The sequence below is a fragment of the Ictidomys tridecemlineatus genome, chromosome 10 (genome assembly GCF_052094955.1).
Source record: "Ictidomys tridecemlineatus isolate mIctTri1 chromosome 10, mIctTri1.hap1, whole genome shotgun sequence".
NCBI classification, from domain to species: Eukaryota; Metazoa; Chordata; class Mammalia; order Rodentia; family Sciuridae; genus Ictidomys; species Ictidomys tridecemlineatus.
The window spans coordinates 93,737,042-93,758,506 of NC_135486.1; the positions used below are offsets into that span (position 1 = coordinate 93,737,042).

The window sequence follows — 21,465 nt, forward strand, 5'->3', positions numbered from 1 at the left end:
TTCATTTATTAGCTCTAATAAGTGGTGAGAGAGGGCATCCCTGTCTTGTTCCAGATTGTAGAGGGAATGCCTTCAGTTTTTCTCCATTCAGAATGATGGTAGCCTGAGGCTTAGCATAGATTGCTTTTACAATATTGAGGTATGTTCCTGTTATCCCTATAAACTGCACAAGTTATAGTTCTAATTATGTAAGCCACAATTGGTAATTATACTGAAAAACCTGTTTTATATAAAATATAATTTTTTAGTTTATAAAATAAATATGGCAATATTTTAAAATTTAAAACAGTCTTAGTGATAACACAAAAGCAAATGGAGACACAGAAGTTAATTCTACAGTCAGAATGATAAAGGAAAAAGGAGATGGAAGAGGAAGTTATATAAAAAATATCATAATCAAAAGCAATTATGATTTTCTGTAGCAGAGCAAAATGAAAAAGCTCTTGGTTGCAAAAAGAAAATCAAACATAACAAAGCAGACAATAGTAAAAAATAATTTCAGCAAAGCCATAGTGATTTTGATGCTGTTTCCGCTAAAGAGTCAAAAAAGGATCAATGAAATTAGTCATTTGAAGTTAGAATTAAGCAGTCAGTAAAAAATTTTTTAATGATTTTTAACATCTGAGCTTGTAACTCTGGCCAAAAATAAAACACGTTTGATTCTTTTAAAAGAAAATAATTTTTAGATGCAGAAAAGCTAAGAAAATAATTAGAGAAGTTTTGTGAGAAAATAAAAAATATATTCTATGAAAAGTGAAAGCCTTTTAATTAAACAACTAAGCAATAACCAATAGAAAACAAAATATTTTTAATAACGTCAAAAATCAAAGGATTCCACATTTGTGAAACCATGAGTTAGCTTTAAATGAGTTTTGCAATGTAACAAACACTACTCAATGTTTTGGATAAAGTTTTTATCTCAAAAGACTTACAAATTTATAAAGAAATGTTGTCAATTCACAACCCAAAAAGCACCCCTCCCCCCAAAATTGGACTCATACTTTTGATCTTTTGCATCTATTAAGGAATATTGGCTAGAATTAGGAACAAAAGTTTCTATCAAGCCTGAGTGTGCTCCTACTATGCTAAGTCAAAAATCCAGACTTATCAGACTTTTAAAATAAGAGACTAGTTTATCATCTTAACACCTATTTGTGCTATTAGATATTAATTTGTGGTCAGTTTTCTGAAGTGCCATTTATTAAAACTGTCATGAGTAATGTATTAGTCAATTTGTGCTGCTGTAACAAAATATCTGAGATAATCAACTTTTAAAAAGGAAAAGCTTATTTTGGTTCACAGTTTTGGAGGTTTCCATCCTTGGTCATTTGGCCCTCTTGCTTTGGGCAGGGAGCATGTGGTAGAATAAGGTGCTTACTTCTCAGCAGCCAAGAAGGGAAACCAAGAGACAGGAAAAGGCAGGGGTCCCACTATTCCCTTCTAGGACACATCCCCAATGTACAGAAAACCCCACACTAGGCTCTACCTCTTAGTAGTTAGTTCCACCATCTCCCAGTGTGTGCCACAGACTGGTAATCAGCCCTTTAACACATGGGCCTTTGTGGGATACCAATATAAACCATGGTAAATATTCTTAAAATTGTCCAGAAGATACATACAAATATATAAATTCTATAAATTATGTCCTATCTATTGAACTGCTGAAAGTAATAGAAAACAATGATTTTTTAGACCAGGGATTGAACCCAGAGACACAACATCCCCAGCACTTTTGTTTTTATTTTTTACTTTGATAAAGGGTCTCACTAAATTACCTAGGGCTTCACCAAGTTGTTGCACTGGCTTTGAAGGAGTGATCCTCCTGCCTCAGCCTCCCGGGCTGCTGGGACTATGGGCATGTGCCATTGTGCCTGACAAAACCCATGAATTCAATAATCATGTTGTCTTTGCCAATAATTTCTGGATGAGTCACAAAAGAATTCTACAAAGATACATGTACCGTTTACTCCAATTCAAGATATGCTTTATCCAAAATGAACACATGCAATATACTCAATGAAGACAACAAACAGCAAAGTGATTTGTGTTTAGTCACAGATAATGAACAAGCGAAGTTTGAAATTCCAAGAACAAGAAAATTTATTTGTAGCCCAGCTAGACAGGCAGGAGAATCTGGACAAGTGAAAATAATGGTGATATACATTTGTGTGTGTGTGAGTGTGTGTGTGTGTGTGTGTGTGTGTGTGTGTGTGTGTGTGTGTGTGTGTGTGTGGTACTGGGAATTGAACACGGAGGGTTCTTTACTACTGAGTTACAAAGCCCTTTTCATTTTGTATTTTGAGACAGGGTCTCACTATCTTGCCAAGTTTGGCCTGAAACTCGGGATCTTCCTGCCTCAGCCTCAGGAATATGCCACCACCCCTGGCTATATATTTTTCTAATTTGAATTTATATACATATTTCACTGAAATCAAAAAGCAGAAATAAATAGCCTTCAAAATCTACAAGAAAAGTTTGAAGAATATTTAGTTGATATTGATAAATTAAAACTTAGTTCTCAATTTTAAAATATATTTCACCACACAATTGTCACAGATTTTATGACAATTTTTTTTAAAGTGAGGCATGAACATTATGTGAAGCTTTTTCAAAAATGTTTTGGTATTTCTTAAAGATCATCTAAACTAAACTGCCTTTGGTGCAAGATTAGGATGCACAGAATACTCATGAATATAGGTTAATGCTGTGGCCATCATCATGTGGTAAAATACAGTATTCCTTTGAATCTGATGTTAGTAATTCTGAGTTGGCGTAAGAGTGAGTGAATTTACATAACTTGAACAGATAGAGCTTTTAAACTGATGTGCTTTTGTTTCAAAAAGTCAAATTAATTCTAAAAAAAGATGAATCCATTTTGTCAATCTGGATGCAAATATTAATGGGAAGTGATTATTTTGACACTTGATTCAGCAGCTGGGAAACTTAAGTACATCTGGAAGTTGGTTACAATTCAACTATAAGTTTTATGAAATCTAAATACAGACCAGGTGTTTCAGATGAAAATTTATATATGAATTTAGATCTCATATAGCTGTAACATATATGCCAAATTTCAAGACTTAACTACCAAAAAGAGAAAGAAAAAAATGTCTCATTTATATTTCTACACAGATTTCTGCTGCAACAATAACATTTTGAATACAGTAGATTAAGGAAAACAGATTGTTAAAATTAGTTTCACCTGTTTCTCCTTATGTTTTAATGTAACGACTAAGAAATCTCAAATTATGCTGGGCCTGGCAGCACATGTCTGTAATCCCAGTTACCGTGGAGGCTGAAGCAGGAGGAATACAAGTTTGAGGCCAGCCTCCACAACTGTCTCAAAATAAAAAATAAAAAAGGGTTGAGAGTGTAGCTTGGTGGTAACTACTGGTTCAATTCCCAGTAGCACAAAAGAAAGAAATCCCAATTACAGATGTGGCTCATGTTATATATCTATTGAATAGTTAAAATTTCTAGTTACTTAAAGCAATCTTTTCCCAGAAGCCCTGCTATCATTTGAAAATTTCTTAGAAATATAGAGTCTGAGGCCTTAGACAAAATGTACTAAATAGAACCTAAATTTTAACAAAAATCCTAGGTTTGGTCAAAATGGGGAAAAAAAAAAAAAAAAAAGAAGGCACATTTAAATTCTTTTTGCCCGGCGACTAGGAGGTGGTAAGGGGTGAAAGGAGAAACCTGTCAAATATATTGTATAATGGTTTCAGGACACAGGACATCAGGAAGCAAATGAGATGAGTGTCCGACTGTGCAAGCGTATCACCTAGAGAGATTTCTAGGCAGAAACACAGGGAGGGATAACTCGGGGAAAGTCCAGCAGATTCCCTGCATGAAGGACACAGAGTATGGGGAAACCTAGGCACCTAGGATTTGTAAGAAAGGGTACCAAAAGGGAGAGAACTGCGCACAGAGAGGACACAAGAGATCTCAATCCTCAAGTATTCAGTACATGTACATAAGCAAACTTCCTGTGGCTGGGAAAAGCACACCAGAAAAGATGAGTGAGAGCAGCAGCTAGTGCTCAGCCACAGGTGAAAATAGTACCTGCACCAGACATTTTGGAAAAACTCTCAATTCAGGTTTAGTAGGTACTGAGAAACACATGGCTTATGTTTAAAATGATGCCGCTTTAAGAACTAAAAGGGAGAAACTGTCAATCTGCAAAAGTTAAAGATGTATACTTACTTACTAAAGCAATCACTAAAATAGCTAAACAAAGAGATACAGCCAATAAGCTAAGGAGAGAAAATGAATTCATAAAAGATATTTGAATAATTCCAAAAGGAGGCAGAAAAAATAGGAAATAGCAAGGAAGAACAGATAAGCTATAAAGAAAACAACTATCAAAATGATAGATTTAAGATTAGCTCTATCAATAGTTACATGTAATAAGATTCAAAGGTATAGTGCACTTTAATATAAAGACACAGTCGTTTTAAAGTAAAAGGATAGAAAAAGATACGCCATGCAACACGAATCCAAAGAAAACTGAAGTGGCCTTATGAAAATCAGGCAAAGCATATTCTGGAGAAAAGAATATCAGTTGATGGAAAGAAGATCCCTTCATAATGGCAAGTGGCCAATTCATCAATAGGACATAAAAATCCTAATCATTTATTCACTTCAGTAGTTGTACATCTAAATATAGATGGTCTTCCACTTACATTGGGGTTGTGTTCTGACATACCCAACCTAAGTTGAAAATAAGATGGAGTCAAAATCCATTCCATACATCGCACATAGGAAACTTATGTCGCTTAACCTGGCCTACCCTACAGCAGTTCCAAATGCTAACGTCAACCTCCAGTTGGGCAAAGCTATCTATCCCAAAGGCTCTTTTATAATGACGTTTTGAATATCTCATGGACACACACAAGCATTTTGTAGCCATGATGGGAAGGGATGCAAAAACACAAAAGAACATCCCCAAATGGGGGCACTGTAGAATATCAGCTGTTTTCCCCCATGATCATATGGCTGTTGGAGCTACAGCTCACTGTGCTGCCATGTACCTCAAAAGAGTATCACTAGCCTGGGAAAAGATCAAAATCAAAACTTGATGCTTGATTTGTACTGAATGTGTATCACTTTCACACTGTCGGAGAGCCCAAAAATCATTAAATAAAACCACCATAAGTTGGGACTGTCTGCCCATTGAACAAAAACTGACAGAACTACAAAGAGAAACAGACAAGTTCACAATCACAATCACATTTCTACGCTGCTTTCTGGACTTCTGATTGAACAAGTAGACAATCAGTAAATGCATGAAAGATGGAAATAAGATCACCAAGTGCCATATATGCACATTAAAGTTTGAGGACCACTGCCCTATGCTACTTATAATGAGCACACAGTCCAGATTCAGGTTGATTTTTCCTCAAATATCAAGAAAGGTTTGAGCAATTTATCCAAGATCATATCATAAAGCCCCAGAAGTTAAGAAATGGTGGCTAAACACTGACCTGAACTTTCCTCAAAAAACCTAACTAGAAGGTTACGAAAACAGTGGCAACGTTACACCTCAAGAAAGCCGTTTAAACAAAAAGAAGAGTCTTTTGACTTCCAACTGGTATCATCATAACCATTATCTGAATTCTATGCTGAGAAAATCTCTATCACTGGAAAATATCTATCATTTGTCACTGGTCAGACTTAGAGGAGAAGGTATTTTCAGGAAAGCTAATCTTAAAACATAAATCACAGCATTTGGAGATGACAGAGTTAGTGGAAAGAGACTGGACTTTTCTAACAGAACTGGAAATAACACAAGCCCCACCGATTAAATTACAACTCCACAAGACTTACTGTACTCCTTACAGGACTACACTAACAGCCGTTATAAAGTAAGGTATAGATGTTGCCTAGCACGTAGCATAACATGCTCAGTAAACATCAGTTCCTCTTCTACATGCACTGACTAGTCAGTGTGAACACCCCCGGAGCAGAGATTAGCTCTCCAGCACATCTGCTTGAATAATCCCAGTAAAGACCAGGAAAGTCAATACCTTCAACAGCAAAGTCAGCCTCTCCATTTTGATCACTGAAAATCCTGAGGCATCATTCAACTGAGCCAAACTTTTCCTTCCAACCCTCAATGAAGAGCTTTACTCTATTTATGGTGGTAACTTATACTCTTCCAACAGCTGTTGCCTTACATCTCATGACAGATTAACAAAGAAAAGAAGTTGGACCGCTTTATAATCAAGTTTTAAATGGTGGTAAGTAGAATATCAGAAATAACCATAACTATTTTAAGGTTTTTTAAGAAACACACTGGAAAATCTCTATCATTTGTCACTGGCTCAATGAAATTCAGAGTGGAAAAAAACAGGGCTAGGCATCCAAAGACCTGGGTTCCAGGATGGATCCTGTGATGCCTAGTGCCTGGTAGTCTGGAACCTAACAGTCTTTTTGTGTGGGCCTAAATTTCCTCATCTATAAAAGAAAGATCTGAGGGCATGGACTATTCATCTTATAAAGTAAAATAAAATGAGATACATGTAGACACATAAACCATACTTAAATTCAAGGAATTATTTTGAATGACTATGATGCTGTGTTCCTTCTGTTAATACAGAATATCAAGAGGTAACTGGAGGGGGAAACATGATTAAATGATCCAGCTAGTGTTGGTCTACTTTTTAAAGTTATGTATTCTCTCTTGCACAAGTTTTTAAGATACAAACATCTCCCAAATTACTACATTACTATTATTTCTGCAAATATCAAGAAAGGTTTGAGTAATTTATCTAAGATTGTATCATAGAGCCCTGGAAGTTAAGAAATTGTGGCTTAACACTGACCTGAACTTTCTCCCAAAAACCTAACTAGAAGGTTAAGAAAACTGTGGCAACATTATACCTCAATAACGCTATTTAAAGAAAAGAAATAAAACAGTTCAGTGATCATTTTCCAGGCTTTTTTCAGCTAGAATTCTTTCCACATTAGCACCAAACTTCTCTTTGCAAGATGTGCACATTCACACACAAACACACACTTGCGCGCACACACACACACACACACACACACACACACACACATAAAACAGAGTTTTCACTATGAGTTGTACTAAAATCTGGGACAATAAATGTCTTTAGCTAAGAGCAGGGAGACACTTGAATCCTAGCCTCCAAACTCAACTTAAGGGCACTAAAAACTCCAACCCAAAATTGACAGCTTAATTTTTACTGTTTTTTCATTAAGCCGCACTTCTGGAATCCTCTATTACATGCATGATCTTCATTTTGGTATACTACCACTTATTTATGAGCTTAGTGCACTGACAAATGAATGTGACTTTAGCAGCAAAAGATCCAGATTTAACTCTCAATTATGTCCCCCAGTAGATACATGGCTTTGACCAACCATTTACCTTTGTGAGCCTTGATATCGCTCATCCGCATAGTCAAAATACTTTACCTAATGATTGTGATTGAGATACATGACAATGCCTAGCAGAATGCCTTGCATACAAAAGTGCTCCATAAATATTTTAAAATTTGAATAAGCATCTCCACTTCAACTGTGATTTCAAAATGCTTATGAGCTGGGCACAGCGGTACACTCCTATAAACTTAGCAGCTTTGGGAGGCTCAGCAGGAGGATCCTGAGTTCAAAGCTAGCCTCAGCTAAAGCAAGGAGTTAAGTGAAACCTTGTCTCTAAATAAAATACAAAATACGGCTGGGGATGTGGCTCAGTGGGCGAGTGCCCCTGAGTTCAATCCCCGGGACCAAAAAAAAAAAAAAAAAAATATATATATATATATATATATATATATATGCTTGTGAAATATAAGTCATTTTTATAGTACTTTCCTGAAACTTTCAGTATTCATTGTTAAGAAAGCATTATTGTTAGCAAGAGATGTTTGTCCAACCAGACTATGAACAATGCTTCAAAAGTGGAGGAAGAGATGATGGAGGAAGAAGAGAAAGAGAAGATGATGAAGTGCAGATAATGATGGAGGGGAGGGAAGAGATGATGGAGGTGAGGAACAAGCAGAAATAAATAATGGAGGAGAGGAGGGGAAGAAGAGGAAGGGGGAGGAAGAGAAGAAAAATATCTTGAAAGAGAAAAATTCTTTCATACAGTGACACCAATTCTTTTCATCTTTTAGCTCATCTTCACTCCCTTACTTGTACCAAAATCTTAAAATACTAAATCATAGATATCCTCATATTGACCTACATTTGGCGATGAAAATGAATTCAGCAAACCTAAATACAATGGAAGCAACTCTGCTCATTAACTCTCCTTAGTTGTCCCTAAAATCCCAAACAATGGGAAAACCATTTGGAAAATATGAAAACATTAAACAGAAAACCCATTGTTGGGTAAACTATAAGCAATCCATGTGAATCTGGCAACCAAAGAGGATAAAAATCTTGGATGAGAAAAAGGGTTGGGTGAAGATTATGCGAACACAGCACTGAACTTGGCAAAGCCAACTTCAGGCTGAAGTAGGAAGTGAGAAGAAAATGTGTATTGAAGACTCTGGGTATGGAGTACCCAGAAAAATAAAGATGGTGCTACAACCAGATATGGGTGTGATCTGAACCTAGAACCAGTATCTGTGCTCAAAGGAAAAGTGAGAAGTTTCCCACAATAAGTCTGCAGTATTTTCTAAGATTCTTCTTTTGGGGGGAGGGGAGAGGGGGGGGGGTGGCAGCAGTGTTGTTTTTGTTTTTGGAAGCCAAGCTACAAAAGATGGAACCAATTTTCACATGGAAAAAAAATAAAGTGCTTTCACTGCTGTAACTAACTTGTGTTTTCCTCCAGCACTGTGAGAACCAAGTACAGAAAAAAATAAATGCCACGCGATGAAAGCTTGTAGTTTTTTAAAAAATGATGAGGAAGTTATTTTTTTAACACACAGATGTTGGGTTTACATAAATAATCAACCAAAACATTTTCCAACCATACAATTTTCTTGTCAAGCATATAATATGTTTTTCTTTTTCCTGGAAACTCAAGGCTCAATCTCAGTACCAAAAAAAAAAATATATATATATATATATAAATATATATATATATAAATATATATATATACACACACACACACATCCCCCACTTAAAAATGTGATATCAAGTTAATTTTTAGAAGTTGAACAGAAACAGTCTAAAATTGTTTGAAATAAGTCCTCTCTAAATTTGACTTCATGATCTATCACTTTTTCCAGGAATGTAAACTCTTAGCCTTATTCTCAGAGCATTTGGATTTAAAATCTGATGGATTAAAAAAAGAATTGTAGTCTTTAAATAAAAGCATGTTCACCTGTGGAATTTCCTCATTAGGATACACAGACCAGGAACAGAGGTCTGGCTTTCTACTTGTATCCCTACCAAAAGCCACATCTGAAACAGAAACAGGACAGACAAATGCTTGTCAAAGTCTCTTCCTTAGGCGCAGCATAAGTCATCCTGAATAAGCTACAGGTGTCCCCTTGGTCTCTTCTAGAAGAAGACAGGATTCAACTTCCCTTTCAATTCTCTCCTTTGTTTCAAAAGGCAATGGGCTTCCTCCAACCTGCCTGGCCAGTATTTTTAACAGCCACAGCTGGGTGTTATCAGAAATACAGAGCCTTGCTATCCTTAGAAGGCAGAAACGTGGAGGGACAGTGCGGACTCCACCATGATGGCGGTGAAGTGAACCAATAGCACCGCAGGGGCGTGTCCTGGCAGGCATGCTCCTGCTCAGTGAAGGGTCCACTGAAGAACAGGCCCTAATGAGGAAGTTACCCTTCCCTTCAGCAGGGCTGAAATAGCACCACTCTCCTCACCCAAGCACAGTTGAGAACATCAAGGCAGAAATTCAAGGCTGCTGGCATAAGGCACAGCACCCAGAAGACAGAGTTGTGGGGCTACAGTCTCTCCTGGGTGACATTATTGTCACTGGTAGTCTCTGGAATATTTAACAGAGTGAAAGAAAAGTCTCTAGAAATACAGTTGCCAGATTACTGAATGTCAGGGACACTCAGAGAAGAAAATGCATAATCACAGACTCGGAGGAACTCTTTAGACCAGGTTACCATGGATTTCCTTTATACAGTGGCAGAGCTAGTGAAATCACCACTGTACATCCTTCAGACAAAATGGCTCCGGGCTTTCTTCTTCCATCATTAATGTATTAGTCAACTTTCCATCACTGTGACAAAATAGCTGAGAAAAATCAACTTATAAGAAGGAAAAAAAAAAATTTTTTTCAGCTCAGGGTTCTGAAGTTTCTGTCCAAGGGTTCTGTCTTTGGGTCTGTAACAAGCAAGGAGCATGTGGTAGAGGAAAACTGCTCAACTCAAAGCAACCAGGAAAGACAGAAAGGGAGGGGGGCTGATATACTGACATCTCCTTCAAGGGCACACCCCAAATGACTTAACTTTCTTTCTAGTAGGCCCCACCTCCTAAAGGTTCCACCACCTATCAACAGTACCACAGTGACCACCTATGTTTAACAGAAGGGCCCCTGGGGGACATTGAAGATCTAAATACAACACATACATAACAACTACATGCAGTGACCGATGTACCACGGTGGTTACATAGATTCCTAGCTGTAGAGGACAAGTATACCTAGGAATACACTGATAGAAAACCTCTCGTTTACTGCAAGAAGGTTCATGACCTTGGATCCAAGTTCAAACTCAGACTCCACTGTGTATTGTCTGACCTCCTTTGAGATACTTAACCTACCAAGGCTTCTACTTAATAAGACAGTGCTGATTGAAGGAGGGAGAAAGCCAAGTCCGCAGCATAGGGCCTGGCAAGCAGCAGGTTTCAGCAGCAGCAGCCCCCCACCAAGGCATCCTCCTGTGTCTCCATTACATCTGGAACGTGCTTCCATCACAGCACCTATGCTGATTTTCTTTAGCTGTATCCCCAACTGTGAGTTCTGTGAGGGCCAGCTTCATTCTACAATGCATTCTCAACACCAAGAATGTACGCAGATGTCCATGCGCATCACACACACCTGTACACACACATGTATATATGCCATGTGGCTGAGAAATGTTAGCTGAACAAATGAGTGATGGAACCAACAGTCTGAGCGCTTTCGTTTCTACATAATTCCAATCTCAAGAACCTTTCTCCAGATGTCATTATAGATGGGCAACCCGACTAGGTTAACAGAAGTGGGCGGCCACATCCTGATTCCACGTTCAGCAGCATCCGTTAAAGAACATCACTGAAATGAATAGCCCTTGGGCTCGTATGGTACAGTCCACACTGAAACATCAGTTCCTATCCCACCGTTGTAAACAGAGCCCCCATATCTACTTGGGCAAGAAAACTGTGCTTTGGTTTAACTGAGAAATTAAAGAACCAAATTTAATTGGGGCATAGGTAAGTCCTTTTATTTTTTTTTCATAACTTGAAAAAAAAGTAAAGCAAGGAGAAATGTAAATTAGGTAACTATGTCTTTCTCTTTTTTATATAAGACAGAAAGAACAAGCTTCACAAGACTCTGTCTTAAATAAACATAAATAATAAAATGGGCTGAGAATGTGGCTCAGTAGATAAGCACCCCGGGTTCAATCCCTAGTATAAGAAAAAAAAAAAGAAAAAAGAAAAGAAAAGAAAGAAAGAGCAATTTCTTATTCACTGCACAGATGGGGAGGCTCCAGAGAGCATAACCATGGCCACGCCCAGTGGCAGCCATACTGTCCTCCCTGCAGCCTCTGCCACAAGGCAGAGCAAGAACATTCAGGAGCCAGATGATCTATTCCTGATACTGGGCATAGCCCTCCCTGTTCATGGCTTGGGGAAATATAAAGATTCCCTAGTCAGGGTCAATCTTACAATGGTTTCCTAAAACTTTCTCTCCAGTATATGATTGTGGACACAGGATCATGGTTAGGACATATCTCTAACAACCTTATAAACAAAAGGACCCAGTACAGTCTTTTCTTTTGAGGGGTGGGCTGCCCAGGATTGAACTCAGGGGGTGCTTAACTACCGAGCCATATCTCCAGCTCTTTTTTATTTTTTATTTGGAAACAAGGTCTCACAAGGTTGCCTAGGACCTTACTAAGTTGCTGAGGCCGGCTTTGAACTTTTGATCATCCTGCCTCAAACTCCCAAGTCCCTGGGATTGATTACAGGCATGTGCCACTGCGCCTAGTCCAGTACAGTCTTAATATAACAAATTGTTCATGACTTATGCAAACCCAAACTGGCCACAAAGCACAAACTCCCTCCCAAGATTCTCCAGAAACATCATTTGAAGGAAGAAAAAAGAGAGAGAGCCCAAACATTAATTTTGCTCTGTGTGTGTGTACAATTTCCATTTGTAAAGGAAAGGTTATCCAAAATAAGCTTACATTTCAGTTACTTTCAGGTACTGCCACATGAAAGGAAAGCCAAAATAAATTTCAATCTTCCCCCAAAGTTCAGGTCTTTAAAATGACCTGACCTGACCAGTTTCAAAATGGGTGTTTCCAAGTTTCAGTTCCAAAGAAGTATTTTGAAAAGCAAAAGTTCCCTCGAAATAAAAACTCTGATGGGTGTATATAATGTAATAATTATACTTAACTCAGGTGACAGCCAAATGGGATCAACTCAGGACAAAGGCAGAAGGGTCTGCAAATTGTTGGGAAAATAAAGGGAAAAGAATATATCAATTAACAAGCACTGCCGAAAAGGAGGAAGGGGAGGAGGAAAGAGCAGAACAGCCTGGAAAGAAACAAAGCCATGCATTGGAGAGCCTGGGAAACTGTGGACACAAAGGGTCAGCAGCACTAGGAGCAGAAAGGGGGGCAGCAGAATCAGCCAAAGCAAGAGCAGACAGAAGTAACCAGAAAGGACAGTCGGGGGTGGGGAGAAACTTACCCCAAGTCAAGAGCAGGCTGGATAGTGGGGGGAAGCAATTAAACACCCATGACAGATGGAGATAAGGGCATCTAAGGCAAATGCGTCCCTAAGACGCTTGAAACCTTAGACTGCAGGGAGGTGGCCAAGCAGCAGCAACCAGGAACCGGAGGGGCAGAATGTCAAAGGGAAAACAAAGGTGGCAGAATGAAGAGAAAGCTGCCCACATTTGGGGGTGTGGAGAGGGGCCACTAGGTACAGGTAACGAAGCAAGACTGCAGCTGCACAAGGAATACTGGAGCTATCCTAAGCAAAGCAGGGGCTCTCTGTGGCTGCACCCACAAAGCTCACCATCATCTTCCTCCTGTGGTAAAATAAATGGCTGCCGTTTCTAAACTCTAAAGTGTCCAATGCTAAGGGGACACCATGGTCACCACTTCCAGGGGGAAATGGCTCATTTTCCAATAGTCCTTCTGTGGAAAAGACAAGATGGGTTAACTTTGACCTTCCTTCTGTATCTGATACCATGGAGAATTTTTTAGCATCCCAAACCATTAAATCAGAATAAATCACCTGATGCTTCAATATGAAATTGCCCCTGAAAGGAGCAGGGATGCATGTGTTAGAAAGATGGCAGCTGTGCGTTTGGGAGACAAGACTTAAAACACAACAGGAGAAGAGAACAACTGCACTGTGCAGAGAAGTGTAACGAGAGATTTATCCCAGTAATGCACCCAGTGAAAAACCAGGAAGATCCGTTATAGTCAGAGCAAGCACAAAAAGCCTTAGGAACAAATGACCTTTAAACCATTTTTTTTTTTTAATGTCTATTTTGACCCTTTCAAGATTTAGCCAGGGAGAGTGCCGGATTCTGAGTCAGGAGATGAAAGTTCTGTGCTAGCCGAGGCCTGGTTATCGAATGTAGAGACTCAGTTTCCTCTTCTGCAAAACGGGAGCCCCAGGTCATCAGCCCTAAGAACCTACTGGGGATTTTGAGTCTCAAATGAAAATGGCAGTCAAAACCAACTGAAAACCGAAACAATGTAAAAATCTGCTATGAATGTGCAAAAGGGATGAAGTAGAAGATACATGAATGTGTAGAAAGAGCCCAGAAGGAGATTAAAGAGCTTAGAATTGCAGGTCCGACTCAGCAACTATGAGTCACTAGGGGACCTGAAGCAACAGCAGTTTCCAGAACCAGGGCCCCTAAGAGTTAGAGGAGACTCAGAGTCAGAGGGTTTGATACATGTCCAAGTGATTACCGTTTATTTTATAACCTCTTATAGAACAAAGGGGATTGAAGCTGATGGAATCCCAATAAGTAACTGTGATTTATACTATAGCTACTAGACGGTCGTTTATTCACCATTCACAGTGATGAGGAAGGTAAGATGTCTTACAGTGCCAGGCAGGAGCTAGGAGGCTCAAAGACTAAGGTGAGACAGGTGTCTTTACAGGAATACAAGACCTTAAGTACATGTACTCAAACTTTGACATACCATAGAATGCCCCTTCTGTCATACTGGACCCAGACTTTCCTCCTTGACTTCCTTCCTCCTGGGGCATCAGTTTGCTAAACTCTGGATTTATGGGAGCTGTCATGATTACAACACTGTTCTGAAAACACAGAGGTGCCTGAAGAGGTATGATCACAAAAAGGGCCTGCCTCTACCACAGCTCTCCCAGTTTCCCTATTGGTTTATGTCTGCTGTTTCTAAACAGGAGCCCACTGTGTCTGGGCCCAAACCTTATTCATCTTCACAGGTTCCCCAGGCCTGTCACCTTGTAAATACTCAACATAAGCCTGGCTGAATTAAACCAAACAGCCAGATCACCTTGGGTAAAAGTAACAGCTTCTTAGAAATTCAAATTCTCTCACTGCCAAAGCAAGTGAGTACCTTCCTTCCAGCCCTAACAAATGCAAAAATAACTTCTTGTCTGAAAACACAAAACTATTTAATGCAATAGAAGAATTATAGAATTAAACCTGATTCATATGGCAAAACATTTTTTTAATTTGATATCAGCTCCATTCCTTTATTCATTAATGAAATATAAAAGCCACCTAGGTTTTAAATATAGAAAAACTATACACAGTCTGGTTTTCCTAAACATTAAAAACAAAACAAAACATTAATTTGAAAAAAATGTTAATTGTGACATTTCCTTTTAAATCTTCTCTCCTGACAGACTTTGTCTGGAATAACATTGACATAATAGAAACAAATAAGGACTATTTACAATCGCTACAGTTTAACAAAGGCTCCTGGATTTTTTTACCTTCCTTGGTTACTGAACAAAAGCAGCAAATGTAAGTACAGTTGCCCCAGCAGCTGGCAAGTTCCTTCCCATAGGAGAAGTAGTTGTGGAACAGCTGGGGAATGCAAGATGCTTTTGAACAAGCTGCTATGTGATCCAAAATAACGCTGCCTGTTTATCTTCCCTACAAAGGAAGCGACAGCCCAGAGCAGGTCTGGCGCATGCCCGGCAGCTGCTTCTGACTTCACAGTGGGAGCGCAAGTGGCTACAAATGGAGCAAGATGCACAAAAGAGGGGGATCTTGCTCCTAACCCTTTACCAGCTGCCAAGTGGTTACACACTCAGCTCATTTTCCAGGGTGAGAGAAAGCTGCATTTCACATCGGAGCTCAACCCTACATAATGATGATCCTTCTCTTACTCCCACATGTAAACAGAAAGATAACTTTTACCAAAACCATACCATCCATTGTTTAATTTATTATACAGTTTCTAGTGTTTTAGCTCATAATTGATCATTTAAAACATAGAAGCACAAAGTCCAGAATTATAAAACAGCAAAAAAGAAAACTAATTCTCCACTTAGGTTTCCTGAATTGAAAACCTTTCAAGTGTTTTCACACATGAAATAGGGACACTGGTTGTGCCCTACTTGTTCAGCTTAACTGACTTGTACCTCATTCTGTTATCTTCTAAGGTAGTTTAGCAATTTTCTAATCAAAAATAATTTACTCTATTTCAGCAAATATTTTTGAAATATTACATACCAAACTCTCCTTCCTCTTATCAACTTGGTGGCTTGCCTTTAAACAGACTTTCAGAAAATATTCTATTTTCCAAAAAGATGGTCCTTCTGTCCAAGTTTAAGCCACTATAGTTTTCACAGAAGCAGATTTTTTTTTAGTACTATAGATCACTAATCAATCAAAAAAGAGAATTCTTGCTACCTGTTCTATAGTTTGTTTGGCTTTCAGCTAATTTTGTTAAAGCCCTGCCATCTTAGTCATTTGGATACTGGCTTTAAATTTAAAGGAAAGGGAAATGGCTGGAGGGGTAGCCACAAAATTACATAGTGGCAAAAGCAGGAAGAAAGCCCTACACTCACACAGTCTCTTGTAAATTCCTTTAGCAAACTTTCCCATCACTACTAACCTCTTCTGCCCCCCTCAACTTGCTGACAAAAAGAAGAGGAAATCCCTAACTGCACAATATTGCAGTGTTGACGAAAAATAGTGAGTTTGAGACAGCTATCATCTTACTTTACTTCTCCAGATGAACAGCAGAAGGGGAAAAAGTAGGAGTCTATTCTCAAACAATACCATTATTAGTTAACATGTATTGAGCAGCTACTGTGCGCTAGCCACTGTGCAAAGTGCCTTATGTGGATTATCTAATTCAACCCTTGAGCTTGAAATCAGGAACCACCATTATTAGCCACCCCTGTTTTAAAGGAAGAAAGTGGAGTTCAGAGAGGGTAAGCCATTGTCCAAGGTTGCAGAGCAATAAATGGTGCTGGCAGCATTTGAACCCAGCCATTCTGACTTCAGAGGTTTGCCCTTTCTCATCATGCCTTGCTATCTCCATGAATGGCAGGGCAGTAGGACATTCTGAGTCATAGACTGTCATGAGTTTCAAGCCTTTTTCTCTGAGGCAATGCATTTTAAATAACCATCACAATACCAAAATCCTATATTTTAAAACTGAGCTCTGTGTTGCATAGAAGTGTATGGATTAAGCATATTGTTAGACCCTCAGAAGTAATTTGGAGGGTTAACTTATCAGTTTGTAAGGTTGCCTATTATTTGCAAAGAGACCTCACTTAACTTTAAACACACATTCAGCACAGTGGCAATATCCCTCACACAGTTTAAACAGGGCAAGAAACTCCAGCTCCTTGCAACAGGGAAGGCAAACAGAGCTCCATACTCTGTACAGTTCCTGAGGCCAGACTCACCTGCCTAATGAAATAGCACACAAAGTAAAGGGCAGCTACTTCTGACACTCTGTGGAATTGTCATATAATTCTAAAGATTTTGAGAAGGTGGCTTTTCATAAACCTTAAGCTTTAAGAGTTGGTTTAGTTGAGATGCTGGCAATAATAGAAGCCAAAAATGTGTGGAAAGTCAATCAAACCTTAATGCCTAACAGAATCAAACCTTAACTTGGGGTTATACTGTATAGCCAGTAATCCATTAAAAAAAAAAATCTTCAGTAACAGCCTTTGCCAAAGAAATTGGAACAAGTAAGCAGTCCTCTTTGGAACAGAACTCATGGGCTTGTTTGTCTGTTTTCAGTAGGGGTGCTTCACCGCCAAGTTACTTCTTTTTTTTTAATTTTGAGACCTGGTCTCACTAAATTGCTGAGGCTGGCGTGGAATTTGTGATCATTCACTCTGCCTCAGCCTCCTAAATAGCTGGGATTACTGATGTGTGCCACCTCACCCAGGTCTGTTAACCTCCTTAGGCCTCAGTTTCTTCATTTGTAAAACAGAAATAACCTTCTGGGATGAGGCTGTGCCGTTTAAAAGAGCAAAGTGAAAATTCTTCCAAAGTATGTAAGATTCTCTCTTGTATTAGGCATTCATCAAAGCTGGTTCCTGCCCTTTCTTTACAAGGGTTTGGAATTAGACAACACATGAAAAGATGAATTTCCTCTACTGTCTATTGGGGGTTGGGATTCACACCCGCAGAGAGGACCTGGCTTTCTCTTTGCAGCTCTTGCTCCTCTCTAGTACAGGTCCTGGAAACATCTGGCGCCAGCAGAGACGCTGTGTCTGACATTTTCAGGGTAATATTTGCACGTGTGCTCGATCTGCATAAAGTTACCACAAACCTCGTGGATAGAGGTGGGGTGGTTGGCAAGGAGCTCCTTTAATTGTCCCAGCTGGCCTCTCCCCTTCCGAGGAACTTCCAATTGTAATAAACCGTCAGACTTCAAAGGATTTGGATGGCCTATGCCAGAAGCGCTTAACTACGCACCTGACCCAGATTGTGGCCTGGACTGGAGCCTCCCCGCCTCTCACTCACAGTAATGCAATTACTGCCTTCAAGAGGTGCTGGGGGCTCCGGATTGCCACCAGAGGACTAAACCACTCCCCACCAGGGAGTCCGCTAGGGCGTTTACACAGCAGGGAGGGGCATGGGCGAGCGGTGGTGGCAAAGAGACCGGCGCGCCTAGTTCAAACCCGCGCAGGTCGCTGAGAGTGGGGTAGGGGTCGGGAGCCCCTGCAGCTCTCGCCATTTGTCAGCAACAGCGAGAGAGGAAATATACGAAGTCGCAGTTCTAAACACTAACACCCCCGGATGCCCTATTCCCCGCCCCTCCTCCCCGCGTAACGGGCAGCTCTCTAACTTCCCGAAACTCCACGGAGAAATCCCAACCCGGCCCGCTCTTCCCGGCGGCGCGCGCCAGGGCGCGCCGGGGACGGAAGTGGGTGGAAGCAGCGGCTGCGCCGCGCCGCGCCTTTGTTACTGCTCCGGGACCTGGTGGGCCGCCTGCAGGACCCTGTGGCAGCAGCCCGGGACCCGCCGCCCCCTCCCTGCGGGCGCTTCCAAGGTTCCCGCTCCTCCCGGGACAGGACCGCCAGCAGCCACAATAAACTGATCCCACCTCTGGCTTCAGCCTCCAGGGAGGCGCAGCGGCGCGTACTAGTAGTGTCCGTCGGCCTTAGCCCCAAGCTGTCGTTCTCTGCCCTTAGGCTACTGCGACGAGGGACATTCCTCACCTTCCTGCGCTTTCTCCTCACCTCCGGGTGGCAGAATCGCGGCTTCCCGCCGGACAGCGGCTTAACAGCCCCGACTTCTCAGTAGCGCCCCGGTCACGCCCCGCCTCTTTCCCACTGCGCTACGATCGGGTCCCCCCTCTCGGGATGATTCACGTCGCTCCTTACCTGGAGGCTCGCACGAGTCCCCTCCCCTCCGCCAGCCCGCAGCTATCGGGAGCTGGCGCCCTCTGCCGGGCCACCAGGCGAGAGCACCCTCGGGACCCGACGAGGGACAGAGCAAAGAAGGTGGAAGAAAGTGGATCAGAGCCGAGCGCAGGGACACCCGTTCCTCCCACCGCGGGTCACCCACTTCCCGAACACCGGCCAGCGCGCAGGGGACCGTTCTCTGCCAGATTCAGACCACAGATGTGCACGCGCTCCCTGAGTTACCCCCCTCGCGGTCCAGCTGGTCCAACTCTGTCCCCAGGAAGTGTCCGGAGGAAACGGCGACAAACCGGCATGTGCGCGTCCTATTTTAAAACACTGGGAAGGCAGTTTTTACTGGTTCGAATGTGAAGATTGTGTCTTGTGTCTCAGTAGCTCTCCGCTGCCTGAATTAAAGGGAGGAGGACGCCTCCGGGTTCCAGGGCTAGGAAAAGGTTTGGGAAGTTTTAAGTGCGGTCATAGCCACGGGGGTGTGGGGGTTCCCGGATCCCAGTTGGGGCTGAAAGCCTAGTCGATTTTTGGTTCACCAAGCTGAGGGAGTGGCTATCCGATTGACTCGCTGTGTATCCTGAGCAAACTCTTCCAGCAGGTTAGCTTCTTAGCCTCCCACAAGTCCGGAGAGAAACTTCGGCGGGGAACTGAGTGAAGGAGAGGATATATCGGCTGTGGGGGGGAGGGGTCCCCCAAGCTGAGTGTGTGCTACCAGGAGCCCAAACTTCCCTACCCCACTCACCTTGTCCGCACGCTCCTGCCCAGCCCCAGCCGCAGGGTCGCCCTCGCCCACCTGCCGGCCCAGCGGCCACACGAAGTTCCCCGAGATCCGGGAGACGCAGTCTAGCGCGGGACCTCGGTAGCAACAACTCAAGCTGGCTCTCCAGGAGAGGCTGGGGGAAATTGGCACGACCTCCAGTCACTGCCGCTGCCTGAGGGGAGTTAGTTGGAGCTGACCAGGCTAACCCAGGCGCGTCCTTCCCCGAAAGCCAGCAAGCGATTCCCGGAGCGGCAGGCGGGCGCCGTGTTATTAATTGTAGGGCCCCCGGGTGTCAGCCGCCAGGCGTTCTGAGTGGCTTGGACGACAAGTCAGTCCGGCCCCAGCCCGACCCACCCCCTCGGCGCGCTCCCGTCCTGGCCCGGCCCGGGGACGCGCCCCCGCTCAAGGGCTGGAAGCTCCCGGGTGTTGGGGTTCCCGGGGCTTAGATCTCTCACCCGCTGTCATATGCCACTACCGATGGCTGCAGAGGCCAGAGGAGTGCCGCTTACCTTGGAGACCCAATGCCGGCACTCTGAGTGTCCTGCCGTTCTAAGGATAAAACCTGGCAACCTGGACGAACGTTGCAGCGGTAGCTCTCGAGACAGTTGCTAAGGAGACTGTCTTCGCTGGGCCACTCACAAGTGTGAAAAGTCACGTCACCCCCACCACCTGTCTCGAGAGACCTTAGCCTACCTCAGTGTTTTTCAAACTTAGCTATCTCAGAATTCCCCAAGTGTCGTTAACATAAGATCATTGCCCCTTTCCCCACCTGCTGTGTTTCTGATTCTCTAAGGTGGGAGTCAGAGGACTGGTATTTCTCAGAAGTTCCCAGGTGATGCTGAGGCAGTCGTGAAAATTAGAGTTAAGGTTGTTAAAGTGTTTGGTGAGGGCAAAGCGGTAGATAAATTTAAACATGTAAAATGTTACTTGTCTGTCAACAGATAGTGTCAAACCCCTGCTTCACTCCCACAACCAATACCTTGGGCCAGGCTCTATTCTATCTCCTCTGGTTTTTGACGCCAGTCTCCCAACTAGACTCCTGCTCCAGTCCGGCTTCTCTGCCAGCATTCTCCACACTGCATCTTCAGTGATCTTTTAAAAACAGATCCCACTTCTCTTCTTAAGCCCTTAATAGACTTCTTTAATTCAGGAGAAGATGGTCAAGTTCCCTAGCCTGCCTAAGCTATTGCCTACCTCTTCAGTCATAGAGACCGCTTATATATGATGCCCTGCATATCCACAAGGTCCATGCTCTTGTGCTCTGGGAACAGGTACACTTTGCTTTTCTTGGTATAGACAGAAGAAAGGACTCCCCTCCCAGCCTTCTCCAAAAATCACTGGTTCCAGAAGGCTTGCCTCCCCATTTCTGAATTAAGGGCCCCCTACCAACTCCCACAGCACCCCATATGGATCTTAGTCATAGCCCTTAGAACATTGGACTGTGATCACTGGTTCACGTTTCTGTGTCCTCTATTACAATGAAAACTCCTGGAAACAACCACATTATCCGTATTTGTAACTTTGAGGTCTAGACTGAACTTGCTCAAAAAAATATATATATATATGTACATATATATATATATATATATATATGTCTGTACACATACACATACAATGTTATATACAATGTCAGTATATTATATAACATATATACTGTAATACAGACACATACTTGCTTTAGGAAATGAATTCTTAGAAATTC

General features: G+C 41.8%; 1 protein-coding gene across 5 annotated transcripts in view; it reads right to left on the minus strand.

Moving 5' to 3' along the window:
- The window catches only part of Svil (supervillin), a 226,297-nt gene extending 206,229 nt beyond the window's left edge, over positions 1-20,068 (minus strand). For 2 of the 5 annotated variants that reach the window (XM_078023450.1, XM_078023451.1), the window contains exon 1: positions 18,809-18,963. The gene's annotated coding sequence lies outside the window, so the exon portion shown is untranslated. Of the gene's footprint in view, positions 1-18,693; positions 18,964-19,745 lie in introns of those variants that run through there. The other 3 variants (XM_078023452.1, XM_078023454.1, XM_078023453.1) reach the window with 3 other exon arrangements.
- Between the last annotated feature and the right edge of the window lie 1,397 nt (positions 20,069-21,465).